Source organism: Mustela putorius, unplaced genomic scaffold, assembly GCF_011764305.1.
Source record: "Mustela putorius furo isolate JIRA1106 unplaced genomic scaffold, ASM1176430v1.1 tig00000129_pilon_pilon_pilon, whole genome shotgun sequence".
NCBI lineage: Eukaryota > Metazoa > Chordata > Mammalia > Carnivora > Mustelidae > Mustela > Mustela putorius.
In genome coordinates, this window is record NW_025421290.1 from 29719064 (window position 1) to 29733719 (window position 14656).

The following is a 14656-nucleotide window of genomic DNA, read 5'->3' on the forward strand; positions in this document are numbered from 1 at the left end:
GTGAATATATTATAATAAAAAACAAAACAAACACACCACAAAACCCAACAGTATCTTGTTCGTTGATGGTATGCTACTCAACCCATACCTGCTCCCATTTGAGATGGTGCTAATTTTTTTCTTTTTTTAATTAAAAACGTATTTAAGAAGTTTCAAAATCACCTCTAAAACTTTATCTTCATGATCCTACTTTGACTCTAGTCAGATGTCTCTGATCTCATATCTATCTATCTATCTATACACATTTTCCTGAAAGACGACAGGAATAATAATAGGGGCTAAGGTGGTCCATCTAATGCAGGTCTTGTATTATGTAATTCCACTATGAGGTAATACTTTTATGATAGAGGACCAAATGAGACCCTCTTCAAGATGAATAAATCATAAAAATAGTGTTACTATTAATAATATCTACAATTAACTTATTGACAGTAATAAAATTTCCAAAAAAAAATCTTACTAAATGAATGATTGGATTATGGATCTCCAAATGTCTATCCCTTTACCATTCACATGTAGCTGCTAAACAAGGCTGCTTTCTGCATATTCCTTTCTCTTTCTTTAGTGAATTAAAATAAATAAATAAATAAATAAACCTAGGATTTGGTCTTAAAATATAGAAGTTGATCTGGGTCATTTCAACGGAGTCATGATCAGTAAAACTTTCCAAAAGGAAAGTAAAATATAAGCCAATATGCGAAATATGAAGAAGCATCCAGCTTGTGAAGTCTGGCCTGGGGTGGGAACCCAGCGGGTGGTCAAAACTTATAACGTGCATGATGGTCAGTTTTGTGTCAACTTGGCCAGGCCATTGTACACAGATATTTGGTTAAATATAAATCTGTATCTCCACATAGATGATATTGGCATTTAAAGTAATAGACTTTGACTAAACTATATTATTCTTCCTAATGTGGGTGGGTCCCATTTAATCACTTGAAAGCCTTAAAAATATATATATATAATAAGTTCATTTAAGGAGTAGGGATTTCTGCCACTAGACGGCCTTTGGACTCAAGCTTCAGCATCAACTCTTCTGTACCTTTCTGGCCAGCTGACCTGCTCTGCATATTTTGGATTTATCAGACCCCAGAACTGTCTGTGACAATTTTTTCTTTCTCTCTACGTCTTGATATACATGGATTTACACACATCCCACACACGCTTTCCTGGAGAACACTGACTAATAATGCATAGTCTTTGCTTGCAAGGAACTGGCAGTCTAGCAGGAGGTACAAACAGAATGTGCACATACAAACATATACGTGCATACACTCTCTCTCTCGCTCGCTTACCTACAACATCAGAAGTATAAGTGGTATGGATACTCATTTGTCATAAAAAATAATCTCACAAAGTCCCTCACCCTGAGTGAGAATATTCTTTCTAATGTAGAATCGGGGCAGCAGACCTGGATGATTAATAGTACACACGCTGTTCCAGTCATGCAAAATTTACTTGGGAGAAAGTGGCAAAAAGATCACCAGAGAATGTATTACACAGATAGTGTACTTGTGTGATAGATCAGTTTGATGTATCCCAATTTCTTGCAGAAAATATCAATCAGTATCAGGAAAAAGCACAGTTCAAAGACAGAGAGAGAGCAAGAGGGAGAGAGAGAGAGAGAGAAGTATGTAACCTAGACACTCCTTTTTAAAAATGAACCCCAACTATGTGCAAAGCATCGCAAATAGTAGGAAAGGAGGTTTTCACCTTCAAGAATGTTAGACTATCAGGATCTAGTTAGAGAGCTAGGTGAGTGTAGAATTAACTGAAATATTATGATATAACAATGGATATTTTTGTTATGATGTATAAGACAATATTTCTGAAGAAGAAAAGGATTCACAACCACATTCTGTTATCGACAAAACTAATACACTGTTTTATAGAATTTGGAAAATTTTATGCTCCTGCAAGGGGGAAAAAAAAAAAAAAAAAGACTGGGAACTGATCTTGGTAACTTCTAGGTCATGGGTTCTATTTCTTACCCTTATTTTTCAAAAGAGCTATGGAAAATTCCCAACAGAAAAGAAATAGCCTTGCTGTAACCCCTGCCCCAGAAGTCTAAAAGATTTAGAGATAGCGGTTGTTATATGGCATGATCTGAGAAAGTAAGAGGGAAATTCATAGATGTCAGACTGACATTTTATCAGTAGGGTTCGAGATTATTTTCTGAATTGGTAATATAACAAATTGTCGGGTTTTCACTCAGAGTTCCTGTCCTAAGAGAATTATCTCATTCAGGGTCAGGTTCATGGAAATAATTTGAATCCTTTCTCTTCTAAGAGATGGGTTTGTTTCTACACCAAAGGGTATGTAACATTTGTTTGAAAGTGATTTTTGCCTATTGATAACCTTTTTTTTTAATAGCATTTTTTAAATAAATATATAATATATTTTTTATCCCCAGGGGTATAGGTCTGTGAATCGCCAGGTTTACACACTTCACAGCACTCACCATAGCACATACCCTCCCCAATGTCCATAACACCACCCGGCTCTCCCAACCCCTCTCCCCCCAGCAACCCTCAGTTTGTTTTGTGAGGTTAAGAGTCACTTATGGTTTGTATCCCTCCCAATCCCATCTTGGGCCTATTGATAACCTTTAACTCTAGAATTAGACATTTGTTTACTAGTTTCTTAATTGGCTTGTTGTTTGACCTTGAGTTAGATATTCTTAGATAAAAAATTTGAATTAGTCATTGGGCATCTCTGTTTTTGCTGTTTTTGTCATTGGATTACTCATGAAAGATGTTGTAACATCTACACTAAGAAAAATGTGGAATTAAATAAAATTATATTCTCAAAGCATGTTGATATGTAGTAAGGGAAGAGAAATTATAAGTTTGCTATTGGTAATGGCTATTCTGTCATGTTAATTCAATTCTACTCACCATTATTCTACAATAGACAGAAAAATACAGTGAGTAGGATCTTCATGATTCTAGCATATGCATAATTTAACAGTACTCTGGGAAATACCATCAGGGTTTCCAGAATAAGTCTTTTCTGTTTTTGAAAACTGTGTATTATATTGCCCCAGAGACCTCTGTTTTAAGATGCAAGCTTTAAAGCTTCATGATCTCACCATGTCTGGTCAATGCAGAATAAAAACGAAACTGGTGTAGATAAGGAAATAATACAAAAAATGAATTCATAGAAACAAACACTATCTAGCTATGCCACTGCAGTGTGGGTCCTGACAGTTGCTTTTTTCTTTTAGTAATGAAAGTGCCTGACTTAAGCTTTGATTGTGGAAACATCCACTTCAAGGATGGCTATCTCAAATAAACACATTGCCAGCCACAGTACTAGATAAAGAGTCTGGCAGCTGGGGTACATCCCGCTCCCTGAGCCCTAGTGGGAGCCCTCAAGCTTTGGTTTTAGAGATCTTGGCTGCTTTCAGTAACTGACTATTTGAGTCACTTGTGTTTTTTTGTTTGTTTGTTTGTTTTTTGCTTTTTTTTTTTCTTCCTGTACTTTTAATTCCCATTCTTTTTCTTTTTTTTTTTTTTAGCATGGAAATGATATAATTTTTATTTTTTATAAACATATATTTTTATCCCCAGTGGTACAGGTCTGTGAATCACCAGGTTTACACACTTCACAGCACTTACCAAAGCACATACCCTCCCCAATGTCCATAATACCACCCCCTTCTCCCAAACCCCCTCCCCCCAGGAACCCTAAGTTTGTTTTGTGAGATTAAGAGTCACTTATGGTTTGTCTCCCTCCCAATCCCATCTTCTTTCATTTATTCTTCTCGTACCCCCTTAAGCCCCCATATTGCAACACCACTTCCTCATATCAGGGAGATCATATGATAATTGTCTTTCTCATTCTTATGTTTTAAGTGTGCTGATAAAGAGTGAGCCCTAAAACCCTAGGCTTCACCCTTGACTCAGTAAAAGCAGAACCCCAAGCCTGCATTCTCTCTCTCTCTCTCTTTTTTCCCCCAAAGTTTCCTGATGGTTATTACTGAGGACCTTTTGCAATTATAAGAAGCAGGAAGGCTGGCCCAGCCTTAATACTGGTTATCAATAGACTGAGACTGGCACAAAACGGATACCTCTTTCTAACAGGAGAAAGAACATACGTTAATTTGGTTGTGATTATAAGATAAGGATATGGGTGAAATGTGCAAGAACTCATCTTCTTGTTCTTGTTGTTTCTTGTTCATCCTCTTCCTGGTTTTCTCCTATCTTCCTCCTCCTCTTCCTGCTTTTTCTGCTGTGTCTATTTCAACCGACAAGAATTTAACAAGGTAATACTTTATTTTAAGCTAAGGAAAGATTGAATTACTTTTTCCTAAGAATCCCTGAAGCCAAAACCTTTATTTGTATGTTCACTATAAAAATATAAAGAAAAGAATCATGGCACAGTGAATAAGCTTTAGAATAAAACCGGCAAACATTTCAAGTGGACCATTTAATGGTTGAAACAAGTGACAACTCCTGGGGCTTCACTATCTTATCTGTAAATTGGGAACAAAATGCTCTTCTTTGCAAGTTAGTGATGAAGCCAAAGAGTGGTTACTCATATTTTATCATGAATGGAAATAAGTCGTATTATGAAATACATAATTTTATATGAAAAATCATTTTTACTTTCATTGCTGCACATTATTTCATTATGGGATTTACATGTTTTCTTTCCTATTACAAGGTGATATGAAAAATATTTAAAATACTTAGAGAGAAATCATTTTCCTAATTTTTTACAAGTGCATTTAGAATATAAGGTGATAGATTATAATGTTTTGCTCTGATTAGCCCATGATTATGTTAGAATAAAAACCATAACAGAGTAACCAAATAATTAGTTACTTAATCATCAAAGGTAAATTAAATTCATGAAATCTAAGCACCATAGACCAAATTGAGATTTATATAAATAAAGCTGAGGGTACATTGATTAAAGGATTACCAGATGTTCCTATAATAGGTTAATTATTTATTATTCTGCCATATATAATGACTATGAAACCAGTAAATGATGTTACATCTTGTTAGCTGAGTGGTATTACAGTTGATTATCAAATTAAATGTTTTTATTTTAATGAGTTGCACTGGAAGGGCATGTGTACCATGGGATCAATTATTATTGTATAATAACCATTAATTACTTCCAAAGTACAAATTCTGAGACAACTAAGGATTAGGGACAGACGTCTGTCTTAACTAATCAATGTTAATATTTTCATATTTAAAGTAAAACTTTTAATTTAATGTCCCTAAATCTGGATTTCCTCCAAATAGTAGCCGAAAATAGAAATATTGCCAATGCTTCTTAGAGAAAAATAAAATATTAACTCAATAGTGTTGATGGTAACATTTTGATATTTCTCAAAAACACATTTTGAATTTCCTTATGTAGTAATCTTAATTATTATAAAAAATATAAGATCTATTGCAAATTGGCAATTTTTTGCAAATTTGAAGACAAAGGGGTGCTAAGAATGACTTTTCCTAAAGAATATGGCTAAGCATTGGACTGGATATTTTCCCAAGGGTAGGCCATGGGACCATGGTTGTGGTTCTGTGGAGAGCTCAGTGATCTAGGAGAGCATATCTCACCATCTCCCTCACACTAGGTGATAGAGGTGATTCTCCTTAAAAAAAAAAAAAACAAAAAAAAAAACACAAAAACGAAAAAGTTAACAGAGATTCTGTGCACTCCTTGCCCTGAGGCAGAACTGAGCAGGAAGGCAGGGTCTTGTGGATGGTGTGAGCACCCATGATCATAAACACTGCTGCCTGTTTCTTTCTTTCTTTCTTTTTAAAGATTTTATTTATTTATTTTGACAGACAGCAATCACAAGTACGCAAAGAGGCAGGCAGGGGAGGGGGTGGGGGTGGAGGAGGCAGTCTCCCTGCTGAGCAGATGCAGGGCTTGATCCCAGGACCCTGGGTTCATGACCTGAGCCAAAGGCAGAGGCTTAACCCACTGAGCCACCCAGGTTCCACGTCTGCTCCCTGTTTCTTGCACTTCCTCTGTTTTCCATTTCTGCTAAGACCTAGTTCAGAACACCTCTAAGAAACTAGCATACCTTACTATTCTGCATTTAGAAAACATCTGAAATAAAACCCAAAGGGAAAAATGATTGGAACCAAATTGGACAGAGGCCGGGTGAGCTGCAGAACAATATCAGCATTATAAATGAGTGCATAAATGGGGATTCATGAGGACAGGAGAGTGGGGAGGGGAAGGATAAAAAATATTTTTAAAATAATAACTGTAGGGCACCTGGGTGGCTCAGTCAGTTAAGCATCTGCCTTCAGCTCAGGTCATGATCTCCTGGTCCTGGGATTGAGCCCCTCATTGGGCTTCTTGCTCCATGAGGAGTCCGCTTCTCCCTCTCCCTCTGCCCCTGCTCCTGTGCTCTCACTTGCTCACTCTCTCTCTCAAATAAGTAAGTAAAATATTTAAAAGTAATCATAGTAGTAACTGAAACATTTCCAAAGTTGATGAAAACCGTAAATCTAAATGACTTACTCTGTTTGGGCTGCCATTACAAAATATTACAGACTGGATGGTTATGAACAATAGAAATTAATTTCTCATATCTTGGAGACTAGATGTCTGAGAATAGGGTGCCTGAATGGTGTGGTGAGGGTTTTCTTCCAGCTGACAGGCTTCTGGCTGTGTCCTCACATGATGGAAGGAGCTAGAGAGGTTCGTGGGACCTCCTTTATAAGGCACTTATCTGATTCATGAGAGCCCCACTCTTATAACCCAAGTTCCTCCAAAGACACATCTCCTGACACCACTACATTGGGCATTAGAATTTCAATATGTGAATTCTGGGGGGCATGTGAACATTCAGACCACAGCACTGCATTACCCACAAGTACAACAAATCCTAAGAAGAAGAAACATAAATAGTATTAAATTGTTGAAAGTAGTGAAAAAGAGAACATCTTAAAATAAGCATTTCCTCCTGCCCAATACATATCTACAGAGCAAATATAAGAATGTCAGAAAATTTCTGTCTGGAAACCATGAACGGTAGAAAACAATAAAATGGTAGCTTTGAAGGAGTGAGAGGAAAAACAAAAACACTTTCATTAATCAAGTATTCTTAATTTACAAAACAACTTCCAAAAGTAAAGACAAAGTATAATAGTTGATTTTATGTATCAGCTTGACCAACCATGATACCCAGTAGTGTAGATTTGGCTATGAGGGTAATTTTTAGATGTGATTATCATTTAAATCAGTATAATTTTTATAAAGTAGATTACCCTCCATCATGTGGGTGGGCCTCGTCTGATCAGTGGAAAGTCTTAAGTAAAAAGACTGAGGTCCCTCAAGGAAGGGACTATTCTTCTAAACTGATGTTAGACTCAGGAATGCAGTTATCAGCTCTTCTCTAGTCTCCAGTCTGCTAGCCTGCTCTGCAGATTTTTCACTTCATGGTTGTATCAGACAATTCCTTGAACTAAATCTTTCTCTCTCTGTATGTAAAACCTGTTGCTTCTGCTTTACTGGAGAACCCTGGCTAATACACCAAATAAAGGAATTTTCAGAATGAACATTGATAGAACTCAATGCAATACAATTCATGTTTAAGGAATTGTTCAGAAAGGAGGAAAAATATACCAGATAGATACTCAGATCTGCACAAAGACTAGGATAACCAGAATTAGTAAATAAATATATACAATTACATAAAGGCTCTAAACCAAAATAATCATTAAGATGGGTTCTTTTACCATAGCTGTGTGCATGTAGGTACTTTGACCATGGCTGAAAGGCATAGGCATTACCAAGATATGGCTGGAGAGGCGTATGGGATATGATTTGGATATATGGAGGGTGGAATGAAATGAGACCATGGTAGATGAGGTAGGACAAGTAGAGGGAGAAGGACAAAGAAGTCCCAAGTCTAGTTGCACCTGGAGAAATTGTTTGCTCAAGAGAAGCATGACATCCAAGTTTGGACTTGGGAAGATTAGAGTAGGTCACAGATTGAGCTGGAGTGGATTAAGAGGCTCTTGACAAGGACACCCTCATTTACGTGCTAAAAATATTTAAATTAACGCCATTAAGACAGTGAAAAATGTTAAGACCTCTTTGATTTCAGTCACTCAGAATTCCACCCTCAGAACAAGGCTGTGTCAAGTAAATTTTCATCAGTATTTAATTAAATAAACGAATACTTACACACCCAGAAGCTATCAGGATGAGATGACCCCTGAGATGAACTGTAGGTTGAATGGATGGGTGGGATATCTCAGGAGATGACTAAGGAGGTGGGTTAGAAATAAAAAGCCAATAACAAGTCAGACACTGATGTTGGGTGTCTTTTCCCCAAGTGGATCTTAACCTCTGCTTAGGAAAGCTTAAGTTGATTGGATCCATGTTCATTTTCCACAGGCACACATCCTCTCAATGGCTGCATGTAACAGTTCTAGAATTTTAACTTTGCCTTCAAAACACCAGAAGACATCAGGTAGATAGAAGCTTCTCACCTTCTGTAGCCAATTTCTGGTTGTATACTCAGCTTAAGCTTATTCTTCACTATATTAATCTTTTATATATCCTTGAACTATTTTATATACTATATATTATTTTATAATATAAAATATGAAATATTGTATATATTTATAATATGACTATATATCTGTCATATCCATTTATATTATGTTTTTAAATTCTTTGTTACATACTATCTAATGCATGTATCTTCCTGAACATTTTTTCCACTCAACAACTTTATTATATTAAAGCTCTAGTGTATTAATTTGCCAACTGGTGCATTATATTCTATTTTACTATTATGCCAAAATGCATCACATGATGCTACATGTGAAATAGTTTTGCAATTAACCCATTATTTCTCATACTGGGATGATCAAAAAAAATTTTTTAAGAGCGACAGGAGGAAGAAAGAGCACAAGAGTGAGGGTAGGGAGGAGTGGAAGGAGAGGGGGGGAGAGAGAGAATCTTAAGCAGGCTCCATGGGCAGCTCAGAGTCCCCCCAGGGCTCTATCTCATGACCCTGAGATTATGACCCGAGCTGAAATCAAGAGTCCAATACTTAACCAACTAAGCCACTCAGGGACCCCTGGTATGATCACTTTTTAATCTGTTTTCTTGTGGATGTGTTCCAAAGTTTCCCCAAGGTACATGCCAAGAGTAGAACTGATAGGTTACAAGTTACAAGTTATGCCCAACATTAGTTTTACTGGATATTGTGAAATGGCTACTAAAGTGTTTACCCCATTTCCTTATCACAACTTGTGACTACCACTTCTTCAATTCTTACTGAAACTGGTACTGTCAACTTCTCACTGTTTATAATCCTTTGGGTATGAAATGATAACTTCTTGTTTGAATTTGTCTTTTGTAGAAATAAGGGTAGATATTTCTCATATATCATTTTTATTGAGTTCCCCACTCTTTGAATTGTACCTTTATATAAATTTCCCATGTTTTAAATGAGTTGTGTCTTTTGTTCTTATTGATTTGTAGAGGTTTGGCTATATGGATAGTAATCCTTTGGGGTCATAGAAAAAGTAAATATTTACTTTCTATTTGAAGTCTGTTCTTTAATTTTGTTTACAGTGAACTTTATGTTCAGAAAAATTTAATTTTAATGTGCATTAATAAAATCCTTCCTTACCCTGCATTTGTACATCTATGATCATGTTTTTATCAGTGTTTAAAATATTTTAAATGTGTAGATTTTTATCTACTCAATGAGTAGATGATGTGAGGTTAAGTTTATCATTATGTCCAGATTTGTAAGCAATTCTGCTCACACTATTGTTTGAATGGCCTATGTTAGTTTCAGTGTTTCCTAAGATCATGTTTATCTCATAGGAAGTGTTGGTTTCTGGGGTCTCTATTCTATATCATGGGTGAATTTATCCATCTCTGAATTACTCAAAAATTTTAGATCTTTTATTTGCTTTGATGCCTATCACTTTGATGCCTTTTCACTTCAAAAGAGATTTACCTATTCAAGGCCTTTTTCTCTTTCATATAAAGATTACAATCTACTTGTCAAGTTCTATTTAAATACCACCTTTGGATTTGCATTAGTATTTTATTAACTCCAAGTATAGTTGATTTAAAAAGAAATCTTTGCATTATTGAATTTTTCTATATATAAATATGGTAAGTTTTTCCACGTACTTGATACTTATTTTTTATGTCATTAATATTTTATAATTTTTGTGGAAAAATGTATTGGTAATACTTTTATGTCTTTATCCCTAGTTGTTCTTTTTATAGCTCTTTGTTGTTTAAATTTTCAAAATTGCATTTTCTAATTTTGTAGCTAGTATATAAGAATGTAATTGCTTTTTGTTTATTTAACTTTTATATAGCAATAGTGCTCAACTGTTCTTGTAACAGATTCATAATCCCTTATTCATGATTTTGAAATTCAAAAAGCTTTAAAAACTGAGAATTTTTCAAAGTAAATTTGGCACTCAATCTTATTCCAAGATCAAATCTGATCTGAACAGATATGAGGTTATTTACAGTCTTTGTCACATTTAACGTGAATATTCATAAGTTTTCTTTGAAAATATTAATATATTTGATTAAGGGATGGTGCTTCCAAGCTGCTGATTATGTTACACAATGTATGGTTATATACCTTTCTACTTTTTCGGAACTTAAAAATTCTTAATTCTGAAACATATGGGCGTAAGCATTTCAGTTAAGGAATTGCAAAGGATATTTATTAGCTTTCTTGTATAGATCCTCTCAGATTTTGTTTAGGATATCATATTGTTAATGATTAATAACAATGTTATTTCTTCTCAAATGCTATTTTGTTTTGCTTTGTGTGAATAATTCAACAAAGTTATGTATTATGTCTTGTGCATAATTCTAGATTTAGTTCACTAATATTGGCCAAATTTTCTATATAGTGCCCTTATCTGGTTTTGTTATAAGAATCTCATAAAACAAATGAAGGAAATCCTTTTATTTTCTTTGGGTATTTTCATAAGCATTGGATATTGAAGAATATTAACCTCAACAATGATCTAAATTGTGGTATTTTTCCCCCCTTTCTTTTAATGGTTATGTTTTTAACTATTGACTCAAACCTTTAACAGTTGTCTCTTTGGGATTGATTAATATTTTAAATTAATTTTTTTTAAGATTTTATTTATTTATTTGTCAGAGAAAGGAGAGAGAGAAATCACAACTAGGCAGAGAGGCAGACAGAGAGAGGGGGGGAAGCAGGCTTCTCCCTGAGCAGAGAGCCTGGTATAGGGCTTGATCTCAGAACCCCGAAATCATGATCTGAGCCAAAGGCAAAGGCTTAGCCCACTGAGCCACCAGGCACCCCTTAAGTTAGTTTTGGTAAGTTATATCATTTTTTTTTAAAGATTTTATTTATTTATTTGACAGACAGAGATCACAAGTAGGCAGAGAGGCAGGCAGAGAGAGAGAGGAGGAAGCAGGCCCCCTGCTGAGCAGAGAGCCTGATGCGGGGCTCGATCCCAAGACCCTAGGATCATGACCTAAGCCAAAGGGCAGAGGCTTTAACCCACTGAGCCACCCAGGCGCCCCTCGTAAGTTATATCTTTCATTTCATTATGGTTTTCAATTCTTGGGCATAAAGTGCAATATATTTTCGTATTAGTCTACATTTCATCTATAGCTGTATACTTTTTCATTCTTATTATTTTTATTTGTATTTTTAATCTTTTGTCTTTAACATTCTTGTTACTATGTTGGTCTTTTCAAAGACCAAGATTCATTGATCTTCCTTATTTTTTTCTTTTCCGTTTCTACTTTCTTCATTAATTTCTATTCCCATCTTTATCACTTTTTGAGTGTCTTCGGAATTATCACTTTCTTTAAAGTTCTGTTGTTCAGTCTTCTTCCCCCTACCAGTGGTCTCACTAATTTTTCACTTTAAAAAACTTCCTCTCTGATGGTAGGTCTATTAAAACTTTATTTTAGTTTTGTATTTATCCTACATATTTAAAGTATGTTGCTAAATATATTCAAGTTAGAATAGATTATTGGCCTATATTATATTTATACTTATGTGATAATCTTATTTTGCCTAGGATTTTTTTTTTTAAGATTTTATTTATTTATTTGACAGAGATCACAGGTAGGCAGAGAGAGAGGAGAAAGAAGTCTCCCCGCAGAGCAGAGAGCCCGATGCAGGCCTCGATCCCAGGACCCTGGGATCATGACCTGAGCCGAAGGCAGAGGCCTTAACCCACTGAGCCACCCAGGCGCCCTGCTTAGGATTTTTGTTTTTTATCATAGTAAGTATATATTATATTTGTTATAACAAATAAACCAATATTTGTATATTGTTAGTAACTCAAGCCCATTTTTTTTTCAGATTTCATTAGAGTGTACCTATGTCTTTTTTTTCTGTTCTAGAATTGCATCCAATATATAACACTACATTTAGTCATCATGTCTCCTTAGACTGCTCTAGACAATATCAATTCATGAGGCTCTTTTTGGTTTGGGTGACTTTGAAAGTTCAAGGAGTACTGATCATTTATTTCATAGAATGTCTCCAAGTGGGACTTGTCAGATTTGTTTGTCACATGATTTGACTGGGTTTATGAGTGTTTAGAAGACCACGGAGATAAAGCCATGTTCATCAATCATAGCAAAGGCATATATTACCAAAATAACTTAGGACTGTCGATGTTAACCTTGATCACCTAGACAGGGTAATGTTTGACACCATGTTTCTCCATTGTGAAGCTACTCCTGTCACTTCCCCATTTCCATCCCGTACTCTTTTGGAGTCACAAGGAACAACCCATACAAAAACAGTGAGAAATTATGCTCCTCCTGCTTGAGGGTGGACTATCTGTATACATTTTTTTTAAAGATTTTATTTATTTATTTGACAGAGATTGCAAGTAGTTAGAGAGGCAGACAGAGAGAGAGGAGGAAGCAGGCTTCCCACGGAGCAGAAAGCCCAATGCAGGGCTTGATCCCAGGACCCCAGGATCACGACCTGAGCTCAGAGGCCTTAACCCACTGAGCCACCCAGAAGCCCCTATCTATATACATTTTTTGGACATCTTCTGCAGAGTAGATTTGTTTCTTTTCTCCCATTTATTTAGAATTATATCATTTATTTATATCACTGTAGACTCACAAGTATTTATTTTATTCTTTAGTTTGTAAATCTAAAACCAGTTTATTTTACTGTTCAAATTACAGTTTGACCCTTGAGAACACATTTAGTTGGATTCTGTGTTCCTTTGACCCATTATTGTGCTTTGTGGGTTTGTTTGTTTGTTTGCTTGTTTTGAGCAATTTCTTACTTTTCTTTCTCTATGACATTTTCTAGCATCATCTTACAGTTAGTTTCTTGTCCCAGTCCTAGAATCAACTATTTCTCCAAAGATCTTTGTTTTCTTTTTTTTGTACAATGAAATTAGAAACCAAGACCTGGATGCCAGATGTTCTCATTGCTAATGGAATGTTTCTTGCTGCTATGCCCTCTTGGCTGCAGAGAAGGAAAATATATGTGTCTATTCTCACCTGCGTATAGTCATATATTCACTCATATTTTTATATATAAAACTATATGTATATAAATCTAAACATGAGTTGATTCTGATATCTCAGACTCTAATTAATTATCACATGAATCATTTTAGCTTTATCTTCCCTCTTTCTTATCTGTAAACTCCCATTCTAACAATAAAGTTCTGGCCCCCTCAATCTGCCATTCATTTAATTAATTTTCAATACCTGTATTCATATATAGCAGTACCAAAATTGTTAACCTACATCCCCATAAGAAACAGCTTAATTGACCAGAGTAGAGTACTAGTATATGGTTTCTTTTGCCTTTAGGCTTCTAAAGGCTTCATTCTTTATTCTGTAAATTTCTATGGGTTTTGACAACTCCATAGTGTCATATATCCACCATTGCAGTATATACAGAATAGTTTCATAGACCTAAAAAATCCTGGTGCTTTAGACATTCAGCCCTCATCTCCTACCCCTGAACCCCAAGGTTTTGATATAGTGATATCAAAATATTGATATTTTTACTGGATCCATAGTTTTGCTTTTTTCCCCAATGTCATATAATTGTAAGATGAGCCTTTCCAGACTGACTTCATTTACTCAGTAATATGCATTACAGTTCATTAGTGTCATTTTGGCTTATTGAGTCATTTATTTGTATTGTTGAATAATATTCTCTTATGAGGATGTGCATGTTTGCTTTATCCATTCATCCATTAAAGGACATCTTAGCTGCTTCCAGTTTGGGGCAATTATGAATAAAATTGTCATAAATATCCTTATCCAGTTTTTTGTGTGAACATAAATGTTTTTAAATCAGTTCGATAAATAGCAAGAAATATGATTGCTAAATCATACAGTAAGCAAGTCATATGTTTTGCTTTGTAGGAAACTATTACAACCATTGTGGCTATAGACTTTTATATTCTCACTCGCAATGAATGAGAGATCTTATCACTGTACATCCTAGTCAGTAATGCCTGTTGTCAATTTTTTGGATTTCAGCCATTCTAATAGATGTAAGGTAGTATCCTACTATTGTTTTTATTTGTAATTCCCTAATGGCAAATGATGTTGAGCACCTTCTCCTATGCTTATTTGCTATCTCTGTATTTTCTTTTGTGAGGTAGCTATTCAAATATTTGCCCATTGTTTAATT